This window comes from Physella acuta, unplaced genomic scaffold (assembly GCF_028476545.2).
Source record: "Physella acuta isolate Inbredline_101_S28 unplaced genomic scaffold, ASM2847654v3 ptg000299l, whole genome shotgun sequence".
Classification (NCBI taxonomy): Eukaryota; Metazoa; Mollusca; class Gastropoda; family Physidae; genus Physella; species Physella acuta.
This window is the reverse complement of record NW_026731818.1, coordinates 115,908-131,558: the sequence shown is the minus strand read 5'-3', so window position 1 is coordinate 131,558 and position 15,651 is coordinate 115,908. Positions and strand designations below refer to the sequence as shown.

Here is a 15,651-nt window from a genome sequence, read left to right as displayed (position 1 = left end):
GTAGCGAGGGGGGGGGGCGGGAGGGGACATATGTACCCGGGCGCCGACCTTAGGGGGGGGGCGCCAAATTGAAAGTGTGAGGGGGGGGGGTGCAAATGAAAAGTTCGAGGGGGGGTGCAAATCGAAAGTTTGAGGGGGGGGGTGCAAATGAAAAGTTCGAGGGGGGGGGGTGTGCAAATCGAAAATTTGAGGGCGGGGGGGTGCAAATGAAAAGTTCGAGGGGGGGGGGGGGTGCAAATCGAGAATTTGCTCCCAAGGGGGGCGCCAAATTGAAAGTATGTCCCCGGGCGCCGGGAAGGGTCGCTACGCCTCTTGCTATAGCACATCTGTCATTTAGTTAACCATCTTGTTATATGTCGCATTATTTGTGTTTCATTTATATTTAAAATAAATCTATTAGGTCTAGCACCAGACTTTATGTGGAGACTAAAATATCGTTCTTGACTATTTTAGTTTATAATAATTTCTATTAATGGACTTTCAGGAAACATGTATACAATGATATTAATTGTATCATAAATTAAGATTAAAATAGCAGTTTATAATTTCTATTTTAAAATCTATATATTATGCCCCCGCTGTGGTCAAAGCCCCGCTGTGGTCAAACCCCCTATAGTCAAACCCCCTATGGTCAAAGCACGTGTGGTCAAAGCACCTAGGACCCGTGAAATATAGCACACAGATTACAGAATGATTTTGTGAATTCTCATTTTTATTAGAGGAGATATTCTTATTTCTTGTATTCTGTTTAGAGCATTTTATTGGATAAGTAATACTATTACATTCTTCTATAACTCACCATGGGATACTATTCTAGAGAGGGGGAGGGAGGTTGGATCTTATGAATGGTTACTGTTGATGAGGAAAGTGTGTCTCGTAAAGTGGAAGGGGGAGTGGAGAAACTCCGCTCTAAGACCTGTCTGTCTCTGTAATCGGTATCTTCTCTGAGATTTATCTGCCTTTGCAACTAAATTTTAAATCCTCTGGACATTTATTTACTTGGGTTGATTAATTTAATTAGATCAATGATTGGTTTATGGCTCAGTCGATGCGGTAATTTTTCGTTAGGGCATTATGAAATTATACAGATTAGCTGTTTTTACCTATAAAGAATTTCAAATTTCCTATCACCATCTCTATCCTAGTCCTTTATCTACCTTTTAAAATATATACAACGTCTTTTGTATGCTACAGCAGCTATTGACATATTAACGCACGTGAATATGTCTAGTATAACCATTAATGGTAGCTTATTTTTGTTTTGATTATAGACGATTATATAGATCTAGAAAATCTAGGTCTAGATCTTAAGAGTTTTTTATTTTATTTTAATTGACTTTATATAAGTTTCTTTAGTAACTATCTTCCACTGTTTTAATTTACCCTTACCTGAGAATCCTGGAATGAAAATTATGCATTATTTAGTTAAAAGGAAATCAAAATAACAAATACAAATTTATACAAGTAATTTCTAAACTACCATTAACATCGAACATATATACACTAGTCAATATGGCTTTTCTTCCGTTCATTAAAGCACATAGTCTTATGTTAAATACAAATTTATTGACGGGAATTACCGATCGTATGTTGTCAGTCTTGTCGAAAACTATTTTATTATCTGAAACGGTTTTAACTAGGCCTAAATGCTAGATTTCATAGTACGAGATCCAGGAATACAGGCAATATTTTATGTAAAATACTAAAAGGTATAAAAAAAAAAGGTATTTGCTCATAACGCACGGCTAGTTCTTATGCCTAGTTTTTTTTGGTTGTGTTTCTCGTTATTGAATCAAAAAACAAGGTGTCATATTCATTTATACATTCCCACTTAGCAGTTGGCCAGTCATATCCTCTCCATTGATAATTTTAGCTAACAATTGTTTTGGTCTGGTCTCCACATTGCAGAATATTTTATCATTAATAAATAACTGACCTTTTGCCAACTTATCAACATCTATCTTTAACTTCTTTCTTTATTCTCTTTCTTTTTAATTGATTCTTCTCTTCTTTGTATGATTTCACTTTCAATTTCTCGCTTTTGGGTTTTGTGTGATCTTCGCCTGCGAGCACCTTCAGTTATAGCAAAATCAATTAGCTGATTTTGTTCATTGATACTTTTTGCATCAAGCCACTCCATTGATTTATTTAATTTAGCTTTAACCTTTTCTCACAGATAGTGGTGTTGCCTGTGTGTTTATTCCTACATAAGGTTCATTGAAATAACTAACCAACTGTTGCCAATTTCTTTCAGGGTTTGATTTTAATAGCATGAATTTTTTTATGATTCTGTTTACAGAGTTTCTGTTAGCAAAATAATTTTTTGTTGTTTTTATATGTCTGTTTCTATCTAATAGCTCATCAAGTACCTTGGAGATATTTTTATTTTTTATATAATACAAATAAACTACATTGTCTATTCACACTTCACCACTTACACCAGAATACCTTTGATAGAGATTGACTACATTCAAGGCATTCTTCTTCCCCATTCTGTCTTGCCTATAAATAATGAAATCATAAGTAGTTAATTATAGTTATATTATTTAATTTTTGACAATGGATAGCTAAAAAAAAATTAATAGTTCTACTTATAATATATTTTATTATTCTAAAAAAAAATACACGGACCTTTTGAAGAAGGGCATCGATACCACTAATTATAAATTAAAAGAGTGACTGGCTTTTGTGTTTTTGTAACGTCCGCATAAAATATGTTACTACTAATATATCAAGTTATAGGCTTAATAAAGTTAATTAAACTTTAATAATATTAAACATATTAATATATTTATTACAGTTATTAGTTAAACAAAAGCTAGTGTGTTTGTGAGTGCTTAAAAAAACAACTGAGTAATAATAATTAATAATCTAGTAAGTCGAAAACAACGATATGCCTATTTTAAAATATATAGTATATTTAATAGGCCTACTTAATAGGTTGACAGACATTGCAATATGGTGTTTTATTAACAAGAACCTTACAATTTAAACAATAATTGAATCACTAATTTTAATTTTATCAATATTAATCATGTATAAAGCCTTTAGAGCTAATTAATTAACTAGTAAGTTCGGGGCTTAAAAACTAGATTTAAGGCTGAACGGAGATACGTGTTAAGCGGTATCGATATTCCTAGTATTGGTCTACTTTGTGAGACCATTTTCAATATTTTCTACATTGCTAATAATTATCAAAAAGAAGTCTACTAGTGCATTTAATTAAATAGATAAATATATTACACTCGATCCATGTTTAGTTCAAGTGTGTATCTTTTTACAGTATTTTATTTTAATAGCTCGATTCCCAGTTCGATCATGATTACAGCGAATTAGTTACAACTAGAGCGGGCCTTCAAAACGTTACATATTTGTATAAATGTGTTTTGTATTAACATTTAACACAAGATAATTACGTTAGCAACATTTAAACTCCAATTTTGTAAGTATTCTTTTTTTTTTAAAGCGTCAATGTCATAAAATTTATTATATTTTACAATCAATCAATCGGCGCGGAAAGGGGTTTAAAAAGTATCGATACCGTTTAAATAGTGTCATTCGGAGGATTGCTTTGTGAGACGAAGTTCGTAGTCTGCTAAAGCGTAAAATATTACAAAAAATTAGACTTAAGCAGAAAAATGGATTATTAAAATAATCCTAACAAATACAGAGCTAGTCCGAGTGTTAAAATATTTTAATACAATTTTTGAAAACTTACCTTTTTAAGTGGCTTTTGTTTTGACATAAAGAAAAGGGGTCTTGAAGAAAAAATTAATCTGCCGTAAGCGGCCGCATCAAGTCGTTCCGACTAAAGTTAAAACGGGTTACGGAGTCACGTGATATCTATTTTAAAGCCGTTTGATGCGCTATGCGTAGACGGCTGTAGACGTAATTATTTTCTTTGTAAACGAAAGGTTTTGAGACTGTGACGTCATATTTTCTTGGTTTGTGCAACTAACTATGTAAAGTGGAAGTATTGTAATCGTGCAAACAATAAGGGGAGTATTGTAATCGTTCAAAGACTAGGGGATGTATTGTAATCGTTCAAAGACTAGGGGAAGTATTGTAATCGTGCAAACAAAAGGGGAACTATTGTAATCGAGAAAACAAATCAAAATGGAGATTTTAACAAACTTCGAATTTCGAAACCTTCATGAAGTCGAAAGGCCCAGTTTTGCAATATTGTATGTGCGTGCTTATGTAAAGTAAGTAAAGTTTCCCTTTCAAACCTGACGGTCTATGGGGCAAGTGAAGTAGAGTTCACTTGTTTCTGTGACCTCGGCATATGATGAGATAGTGTGGTAAGCACTATGCCCAGCCACCTTTACTTTCCTTAAACTGAGTTAGGTACCCATCAGAGTTGGGTGGAATCAGGGACGGTATACTAACTTGAACCCGGATTCGAACTCGAGACTTACGGGTTAGCAGACCACTTCGTCCCTTCGTGCTTATGTCTGAATGTGTAAATGGTTGTATGTGATAGTAACTACGATATCATAAGTACCGTTTCATTATGGTGTACGGAATTTCATACATAAGTATTAGATCCTTTAGGTAGGTTTCTATCAACTCTTAAACAAATTGCGAAAACCGGATTTGGTACTTAGTCGTCCATAAATGACGTCACACACGAAGGGGAGGGGGGTCCGTAATTTTGTGACAGTGTGTGGTGAGGGGGAGAGGGGGGGGGGGGGTTCAGATGATGCGACGTCACACTTTTGCATTATAAAAATGCAATGTTAAAAACTAATTTAAGACGTTATTTCGCGTTTTAAAGAACTGTTTTTAATAAATTGCAATAGGAATTGATTAAAATACTCTATATTGACAGAGTTCAGCCAAGATTTTGGAAAAATGTCGATGTTTTAAGAAAAATTCAGCTGCAATTTTGAGGGGGGGTTGTAGGCTGAGGTCATTTTAGGGGTGGGGATCTGGCTTTTTGTGACGATGTGTGACGGAGGGGAGGGAGGGGAGGTAAAAATCGTCATAAAAAGCGCGACGTCATTTATATATGACCCCTTATCTATATCGAGTTTATTTTAAAGCATACAGGGTTTGACAATTTTATATCAAATTCATATAAAGCACCATATTCTAAGAACATCGATTTTCTCACAAATTTACCTACCATATCTTTTGCCCAATTTCACTAGACGCCGGCTGCTATACACAAACATACAGAACTTAGGGGAGATGACTCCCGCTTCATTCGGTATTGTACGCTCTACACATTTATCACACGCATAAAGATACGGTAGATGATTAATTAGTAGCAGAGGCGTAGCGAGAGGGGGGGGGGGGGGGTGCGGACCTCACCGGGTGACACCATTTAGGGGGGTGACACGAAGACAAAAATAGTAAAAAATAGTAAAAAATAAAGACACCATTAAGTGCCGCACCGGAAGACACCCGACCTCGCTACGCCACTGATTAGCAGATTAACATTAACTACACTAAAGTTAAGAAAACAAAATATTAAGCAAACTGAAACCAGTTGATTCACATGTCGGGGGAGAGCGCTGACCCAATCGGATGGCACCGATATATACATACACACACATATATATATATATATATATATATATATATATATATATATATATATATATATATATATATATATATATATATATATATATATATATACAGAGAAATGAGAAATATACAAGTAAATATCTCTTGGAATACTATTGATATGAAAATACGTTCTGCTTTCTCCGTTACATACTAGCTCCATGTAGGCCTACACCTAAAATAAGCTTGTACTGCATTATATAAAGATCGTGTTTTGTGTTATATTGTGAGCAGAACGTATGTGTTGCATGATCGTAGTTGATATATTCTTGTAAATTTTTTTTCTTATGGCCAAGCATCAGCATTGTTACTAGGACATTCAAACATCGAATAAAAACAACATGTTTTTAATGTTGATTCTTAGATCAAGTTCAATAACAAAGTATCGAGTTTAATCTCAGTATCGTGTTTAATCACAAAGTATCGAGTTGAAACGATTCCTGTACTTGACGTGGAACCCATTTATCTCGTGCTAGTTACATCGACTCTAAAAACTGAGTTCGATATGTATAAAATATCGAGTACATTTCCCAGCGATTCCATGAACTCGTCGATAAATCCAGCGCCCTGCTGGCTGAGATTCCTCGCGAGCTGGTATCGCCTGCCCAACTGTTGTCACCACTGTCTCCCCCTGCCTACCCTTCAGCCGGGTTATTTCTATTTTCTTACAATTTCATTTAATTTTTTTCAACAACAATACGACGCCTGTTGTTTTTCCTTTTATTTTTTTTTATTTTTTTATTTCCTGCTGATAAATTTTCCGATCGCCTGACCAGATTATCCCCGATCGATCTGGTTTTAGTGCTGGACGTTCGATACAGTTCCACGCGTGATTGTAACGTCGGTGTTAGCCCGCCGAATCCAGACCGTGTTTCCATTAGCGCTGAGCGCGGGAGAGTAGAGGGAGAATGGATGCCATCTAGTTATTGTCGATCTTATGTGGGAATGGTGAGTGCATCTTTTCACATTTTTATTTCATGTCGTTTTTTTTTGCTCACCTTCTAGTTTAACTGCTCACCATTTAGTTTAAGTTCTCACCTTCTAGTTTAACTGATCACCTCAACTACCATCAAGTGGTCTCTAAGTCTGCACGTGACTTAGTTGTAACTACTACAAGCTTTGAATTTATTCGACCATGCCGTAATTTTGCAGTTGTACTTAACGCCACTTAAATAGATAGAGAATATGATGTTTAATAAATATGAATGACAACAATTACAAATTGAACTATACACAGATACTGAAATATAGACGCAAATGTAACCATAAAGAATTATATAAGTTAACTGTACAAAAAAGTATCTGTGTATAGAGCGTTAAGACTATTACAACTACGGAGATTGCTGAGATATAACGTACGATGTAAAGGTTATAAACGAGCTTATAATCTTGGTCACGTGACGACACGAGCTTTCCTTATATCACTAATCACCAGACGGGTTTTGTACACAGATCTCCAGACTTGAATTGGCACCATGTTTAGTAAAGACAAGATATTGGGTCTTCATCTGAGGTTGCCGCGGTCAAACTTCTCCTATTTCGTTACTTCATTGCATCAAGAGACCTACTACACTTGGGTCGAGTTGGGTCGTCATGTGCACCCGTCTGACTTTTCCTAACCTCGCCGCTCCAGTATTCCCCCCTCCCATCCTTTTCATTCACCAGTCACCAATTTATATATTTTTGTGTACAAAAACATCCACTCCAAACCTCAGGTGTGTAATAACGACACAAATGTACACAGTGTGCCATATGTTACTGTCCCAATTAGCCTACCGTAACCTAATTATCTTGATTTCATCGTCTAATACCGCTGGAAGTTTTTCAACACTGATTTAACTCGACTTACTTCCCTCTGTTATTATATCACTCGACTTACTTCCCTCTATTATTATATCACTCGACTTACTTCCCTTTATTATTATATCACTCGACTTACTTCCCTTTATTATTATATCACTCGACTTACTTCCCTTTACTCTGATATTACTCGACTTACTTTCCCTTACTTTGTTATTACTCGACTTACTTGCCATTGAACGAAATTGTATTATTTACATCAGAAAGCAACTGCCTTTAATTACTTACCTGCCTAAGTTTAAAGATCACATTTTATCTGCGGTACTTTCAAGATCACATTTTATTTGTCGCAGTCTAAAGCTACTATAAAGCCAGTAAAAGTTAACACATCACTAGACCAAGTTGAGTGTATAGTTCCATCGTAACAAAACGTTGTCATCACGCTCCACCTGTAGACAAACTTGTAATACAACATCATCATTCAAGTTCAAGGCCAAACGTATTTTTTATATTTAAAAAAACGGGATAAAATCCCAGACTATGCCCATCATGAACAGCTTTTATGTCACTTCCGGCCCAAGAAAGAGTTACGGCTCTTTGAGTCGGGCAAAATAATAATATTGGTGATGGTTTTTATTCCTCCATAACAGATACTCTTTAGTCAACTTTATCGGCCGTTGTTAATCTTTCTTTCTCTCTATCTCTCTTTCTATCTCTCTTTCTTTCTTTCTATCTCTCTTTCTTTATATCTTTCTTTCTACCTTTCTATCTCTCTTTCTCTCTGTATATTGTTCTCTCACGTCTCTTTCTCTCTCTCTCTCTCTCTCTCTCTCTCTCTCTCTCTCTCTCTCTATATATATATATATATATATATATATATATATATATCTTTCTCACTTTCTCTCTCTATCTCTCTTTCTCTCTGTGTATCTTTCTCTCACGTCACTTTCTCTCTATATATATCTTTCTCACTTTCTCTCATCTATGTCTCTTTCTCTCTATTTATCTTTCTCTAATCTCTCTCTCTATCTCTCTTTCTCTCTATATATCTGTCTCACTTTCTCTCATCTATCTTTCTATTTTCCTCTAATACTAGCAACTTGTTCATCGCATACGTTAGATTCCTTACCACTGGTGCTGTAGATACTAATCGAAACAGATCAATAGATGAACATCCCTTGTACAAAGTCAAACAACCTCAAACTAATCAGACACGCCCAAACAGCCTGACAGATATGGGGGGGAGGGGGGGGAGTAAATCCAAATTGTAAACCTGACAAATATACTGTAAGACATTTATACTTGTTGTCATACAGACTGGCAGTATGTTACAGCTACCCTCTTCTACACATACAGGCAAGTAAACAGAGAACCAGACATACAGATCGACATATGTAAAGCCATTAATATACATATCTACAGCCGTACATACCTTCATATGTAAAGCCATTAATATACATATTTACAGCCATACATATGTAAACCCTTAAGTCAGCCAACAAACACTCAAATATACAGTCATAAATTCCGGCATTCGTTAAGTTGTAAAAGCAACAATACAGACACCCGTAAATACAGCCTTATATACAGAAACATACAATTACACATACAGCCATACAAATAGACATACATACAGCCATACAGACATACATACCGGCATACGATAAGCTGTAAAATACAGACAGCCGTAAATACAGCCTTAGATACAACCATATTGCTACACACATACAACTATATATACAACAAATACAACCGAACATTAAAACGCACATTTAGCCATACATACAGCTATACATAAAACTACACATACATCCATACATATAACCATAAAAAACTGTAAATATAGCCATAGATCCAGCTATACATACAACCACAGATACAGCTATACATACAACCACAGATACAGCTATGCGTACAACCACAGATCCAGATATACACACAACCACAGATACAGCTATACATAAAACCACAGATACAGCTATACATACAACCACAGATACAGCTATACATACAACCACAGATACAGCTATACACACAACCACAGATACAGCTATACATACAACCACAGATACAGCTATACATACAACCACAATACAGCTATGCGTACAATCACAGATCCAGATGTACACACAACCACAGATACAGCTATACATACAACCACAGATACAGCTATACATACAACCACAGATACAGCCATACATACAACCACAAATACAGCTATACATACAACCACAGATACAGATATACACACAACCACAGATACAGCTATACATACAACCACAGATACAGCTATACATACAACCACAAATACAGCTATACATACAACCACAGATACAGATATACACACAACCACAGATACAGCTATACATACAACCACAGATACAGATATACACACAACCACAGATACAGCTATACATACAACCACAGATACAGCTATACATACAACCACAAATACAGCTATACATACAACCACAGATACAGATATACACACAACCACAGATACAGCTATACATACAACCACAGATACAGCTATACATACAACCACAGATACAGCTATACATACAACCACAGATACAGATATACATAAAACCATAGATCCAGCTATACATACAACCACATATACAGCTATACATACAACCACAGATACAGCTATACATACAACCACAGATATAGCTATACATACAACCACAGATACAACCACAGATACAGCTATACATACAACCACAAGGGTTCGGCGTGGTCGAGTCGGTATAGCTCATGGTTGCTAAACCGAAAAGTCTCGAGTTCGAACCCTCGGGCAGATGAGGCTCGTTAGCTGGGGACAGCCACTCTTCTAGGAGAGACAACTCCAAAAATAGTAGTTTGTTCTTGGTTGAACAAAGGCTATGGAAGCAAATCCAAAAAGAAAAGCAGGCTGAAATCGGAGTCAATGGCCTCAATGGCGCATAACCAGTTGACACGTAACGCTTAATTGTGTTGGAGGCGTGGTCGAGTCGGCAAAAAGCTCATGGTTGATAAATTCGAACAAAGTCTCGAGTTCAAATCCACTGGCAGATAAATCTCGATCCCCTTCAACACCAATAATTAAGAACGAAGAAGAAGAAGAAGAAGATACAACCACAGATACAGCTATACATACAACCACAGATACATCTATACATACAACCACAGATACAGCTATACATACAACCACAGATACAGCTATACATACAACCACAGATACAGCTATACATACAACCACAGATACAGCTATACATACAATTACAATCACAGATACACCTATACATACAACCACAGATACAGCTATACATACAACCACAGATATAGCTATACATACAACCACAGATACAGCTATACATACAACCGCAGATACAGCTATATATACAACCACAGATACAGCTATACATACAACCACAGAATCAGCTATACATACAACCACAGATACAGCTATACATACAACCACATATACAGCTATACACCACAGATACAGCTATACATACAACCACAGATACAGCTATACATACAACCACATATACAGCTATACATACAGCCATGAAAACGACCACGTGACCTCGTGTAGCAACCATTGCCAGAGATAAAGCTAACGGATGCTCAAATAATTGTTTACATTTATCGATTACTTTCTGTGTCATCTCGAGTGGCTCGTGATGTCTGGAACGTTTTACTGTCTTCATCATATGTTGTTGTTTTCGGTGCTGTTTGTGATGCTGTTGTAGTGTTGTTGTGGTTATTTGGTTTGGTGGTAGCCGCTGTATAATTTTCATCATATGTTGTTGTTTTCGGTGCTGTTACTGATGCTGCTGTAGTGGGTGTTGTCGTGGTATTTTGGTTTCGTGGTTATCTTTATCGTCCGTTGTTGTTTTCTGGTGTTGTTAATGATGATGTTGTGGTGGATGTTGTCGTGGTTAGTTGGTTTAGTGGTACCTGCTGTATAATCTTCATCATATGTTGTTGTTTTCGGTGCTGTTAGTGATGCTGCTGTAGTAGTGTTGTCGTTATTTGGTTTGGTGGTAACTGCTGTATAATCTTCACCATCAGTTGTTGTTTTCTTTTTGGTGCTGTTAGTGATGCTGCAGTAGTGGATGTTGTTTTGGGTATTTGGTTTGGTGGTAGCCGCTGAACAATCTTCATCATCCGATAATTCCGTTGTGGTGGATATTGTTGACGTTATTTGATTTAGTGTTAGTTTCTTGTGATATTTTGTTGCTGAAAATGTTGTTGCAGTAAAGGCAGCTGTCGTGGTTGGTGTCGCTGTTTTAGTTGTGATAGAACTATGTTACTGGAGGCTGATGGTGTAGGCATGATGGTAATCGTAGTGCTTGTTTCGTTTTGTGGTTTATGGTGAGTCAGTTCGGTGAGTCAGTGTTATGAGTTCGGCGGAGGTCAAGACACACACACGACACATACAATTCACGATCAGATTTTGTCTGTGCGGACGATAGAACTAATTAGAAAGTTTCGGTGAATGTCTATATGAAACTAGTGGGGCTGGGTAGCTCCTAAAAGTTTAAGAGCCACTGCCGTTGACGCAATGATTGTGGTTTCACCAATCGCTGCGGTGGCTGTGGAGTGGTAGTATGTGGTAGTTGTTGTCTCTGTCATGCGATCGTGGTAGTGTTGTTGTTGCATTGATTATACGGTTATGATATTTAACGGTTGATGTTCAAGCGCTGACCTTGAATATTTGTTTCGTTATATAATCTGTAGTATGTAACTTAATCCACTGATAAAAACCTAATGACAACATGATCACAAGAGGACTTGGATTTATCTTGGTCTAACAAAAAAAAATGTTGTCTAATAATAGATTTTTTTTTTATGGTGGTTCAGTTTGCGCGTGTTAATTTGTGGATCTAGGTCGGAACTTAGGTTTTTCTTTGCAGCCTTATTAAGGTTTTATCCTTCATCCAATCAGAGTAAGCCACCTTCCCCCCCCCCCCCCCCACCTAGATAGCCTTTACCCAACCCCAGACCCAAATCTCAGTAAATATTTTCCCTACCACCTGTCCCGAATCCCAACGAACTATTACCCCACAACTCCAGATTCCCAGCAAGCCAATACCCCACCACCAAAACCCAAATCCATGCAATCAATTACACCCCCCCCACACCCCCATCCCCCACCCCCAGCAAGCCGCTGTCCTTCGCCAACTCCCACGCACCCTATGTGAGATTGAATTAAAAAGGTCAAGCCGGTTATTTAGAGCATCGACCGGAAATTAGCTAACCTGTAAACAGACCGGCTAACACGTTGATAGACCGGCTAAGGCGGTAGCCCAGTCTTGACGTCACGCATCTAAGGAGGAGTGGGAGGTGGGGGGGGGGGGGGGTAGTCGGAGTTTGGTGACGAATGGCCACCCGACACTTCGGGTGTTAAAAATGTGACGAAAAAAAATTATTTATATGTAAAAAAAAAAATCAATTGAAAAACAAACATGTAGGTTTTCATTTAAAGTTTTTTTTGGAGGGGGCTGAATTTTTGTGCAGTTAGTTGACAAAGGGGGGGGGGGGGAGGTAGAAAGTAAACTGGCTAAAATAATTGATTTGGTAAAGAATGTAAATCGACTGACTAAAAATTTGCCGGCTGAGACACGCATGCTACTATACAGATATGGCAGCTAGGACAGATATACTAACATATATCCGGTGACATAGTGAAACGAACCCGCTTACATAAAATTACTAACCCAGACTTACCACGTTGTTATGGTAATAGTAAACCTTAGCCAAATTAAACAGATACATTCCCTAATCGCAATACTAATCCCTAAAATATATAGTTAGAACATCATTAGCAATAGTCATGATATCACTAGTGCATATTATCCACAAATAGGTCTACCCTTAAAGCTACTTTCTATCTAATATATACCCTGTATACACATGGCTAACTCTTGTCTCATTTGTCTTTATTAACTGTTTATTCTCTCCCCTGAGGCACTATTCCATTAGACTACACACAATGCTCATATCATTCGGAAAAAAAAAATATTGAGTAAACAACAAAGAGAGTAAAAAAAAAATTATACCAAAGTGGGTAAAAAATGGATTCAGCTTTGAACTTGGGTTCCTTTCTAGTTTCAAGGTCACGCCTACTCGTGCTGCATATCGATTGGCTGCTCCCACCCACATTGGAAGAGGACAAAAAAATTAGGCCTGTGGACGCTGACGTCTGCTGGCCAGCATAGCAGCTACGTGACGATCGCGAAATGGGTGGGGTGGGGTGTGGGGGTGGGGGTGGTTATTTTTAGAGGTTTTTTGTGTTGCGGACCAAAGGTTGAAATATTTATAGCTGTTTTGAACGAGTGAGTACGTGTGATGTAAGCCGGTTCACGGTTCAATGAGTTTGGGCCGTGTGTACTGTAAACAGATTGATTAAAATATCGATGCGTGGGTGATGGCGTCATGGGATATCAATAGGTGTTTTTGTGTTCATATTTGAGAAATACCTTTGTAGGTCTGCTGCTAAATGACGTTCATTCAGCAATGAAAAAGTGCGGCATGGTCTCACATATTACCTAAATGACGTTCATTCAGCAATGAAAAAGTGCGGCATGGTCTCACATATTACCTAAATGACGTTCATTCAGCAATGAAAAAGTGCGGCATGGTCTCACATATTACCTAAATGACGTTCATTCAGCAATGAAAAAGTGCGGCATGGTCTCACATATTACCTAAATGACGTTCATTCAGCAATGAAAAAGTGCGGCATGGTCTCACATATTACCTAAATGACGTTCATTCAGCAATGAAAAAGTGCGGCATGGTCTCACATATTACCTAAATGACGTTCATTCAGCAATGAAATAGTGCGGCATTGGTCTCACAGATTACCTTGCACGTGAACGACAATTCAACGTGAGCAGGTTTGGTTGGTTATTTCTTGTGTTTGATCCGTTCTATGAAGGTCTTAAAAAATGGGCTGTTATTTCAAATTGCTGGAAACATATCGATATAAGCAGATTCTTCACTGATCCATAGGGTCGAATCTAGTTGTAAGGTTTTTATAGGGATTTTTATAAGGTCGAACCTACTCTTTTCTATAGGGCTAAGACAATACTTTTCTAAGGGCCGAGCCTACGCTTTTCTATAGGGCTAAGACTATACTTTTCTAAAGGCCGATTCTACACTTTTCTATAGGGCTAAGTAAGACTATACTTTTCTAAGGGCCGAACCTACACTTTTCTATAGGGCTAAGACTATACTTTTCTAAGGGCCGAACCTACGCTTTTCCTTACGACCTAAACTACTTTTTATGTATAATTCTACATTATTCATCTGGTTGAAACTACCCTTTTCCACAGAGCTAAGACAAAGTTTCTTCATAAAGCCGAGTTTAGACCCTCATTAATTAAGGCCCAGTATACACTTCTTTATATGACTCAGAATACTCTCCCTCGTGAGACAGAGACACAATATCTGCCCAATACAAAACAACCCGACAATATTTCAGTGTAGGTTTTTATAAAACAGCGACACCATATACACCACATTGCTAAATAAAGGTGATTAGACTTCCAAATTACATGCAAATACTTCCCCTTCTTAAATTTCTATCAAATTGGCTAATCATTTCTTTCCTTCAGCTGTTCTTAAGCCTTGTTGTTCTGTACAAGTGTGCATTCATAAACAAATGCTGGCCTCTACCCTGCTGATCTTTCTACTGTGATGATTTGAAACTAATTCATCTTACATAGTTCTTAGTGTTATCATAGCGAAATAAAGCACCATTAAACAGCATCGTTTTTACCCATCCATATTGTGGATAAAAACCCGAATCAGATGAAATGCAACCGTGTTATTAACCTGATGATGCCAATGAAAAAAAGCCAATTTTAAACTAATTAGATGCAGATGATGAGAACACAATGCACGGGATCAGCTGATATTTAGGATTAATGATGTTACATTAATGGCAGACATCTTGGGAGAAATACAGACAATATTTTTAAAAGAATGAAAACACGTTTTTTTAAACGACATATGAAAGACAAATTAAATTATTTTTTTATAATAAAAAGTATGATTTGATGAATTTAAAAGAAGTTTTAATGCGACCTAGATCTATCAAACGGTGCTTTGTTAGGATAAACAAAGAAAACCGAGTTTGTTTTTTTTAAAAATTGATTTAAAAAATAGAGGGGAGTGAACGCCCTTGACAGTTTCACTTTCCAGGCTTTCCCCTGTAGCATCTCTCCCTGTCGTTTGTGTTAAACACTGGTTATTTACGTAATGGGATCAATGTCGTGGTTA

The 15,651-nt window shown here is 37.1% G+C and overlaps 1 protein-coding gene across 1 annotated transcript in view; it reads left to right on the top strand.

Moving 5' to 3' along the window:
- The first annotated feature begins 6,353 nt into the window (after positions 1-6,353).
- Positions 6,354-15,651, top strand: part of LOC131939891 (neurensin-1-like) — a 47,705-nt gene continuing 38,407 nt past the window's right edge. The window contains exon 1 of the mRNA XM_059298422.1: positions 6,354-6,522. The gene's annotated coding sequence lies outside the window, so the exon portion shown is untranslated. The remainder of the gene's footprint in view (positions 6,523-15,651) is intronic.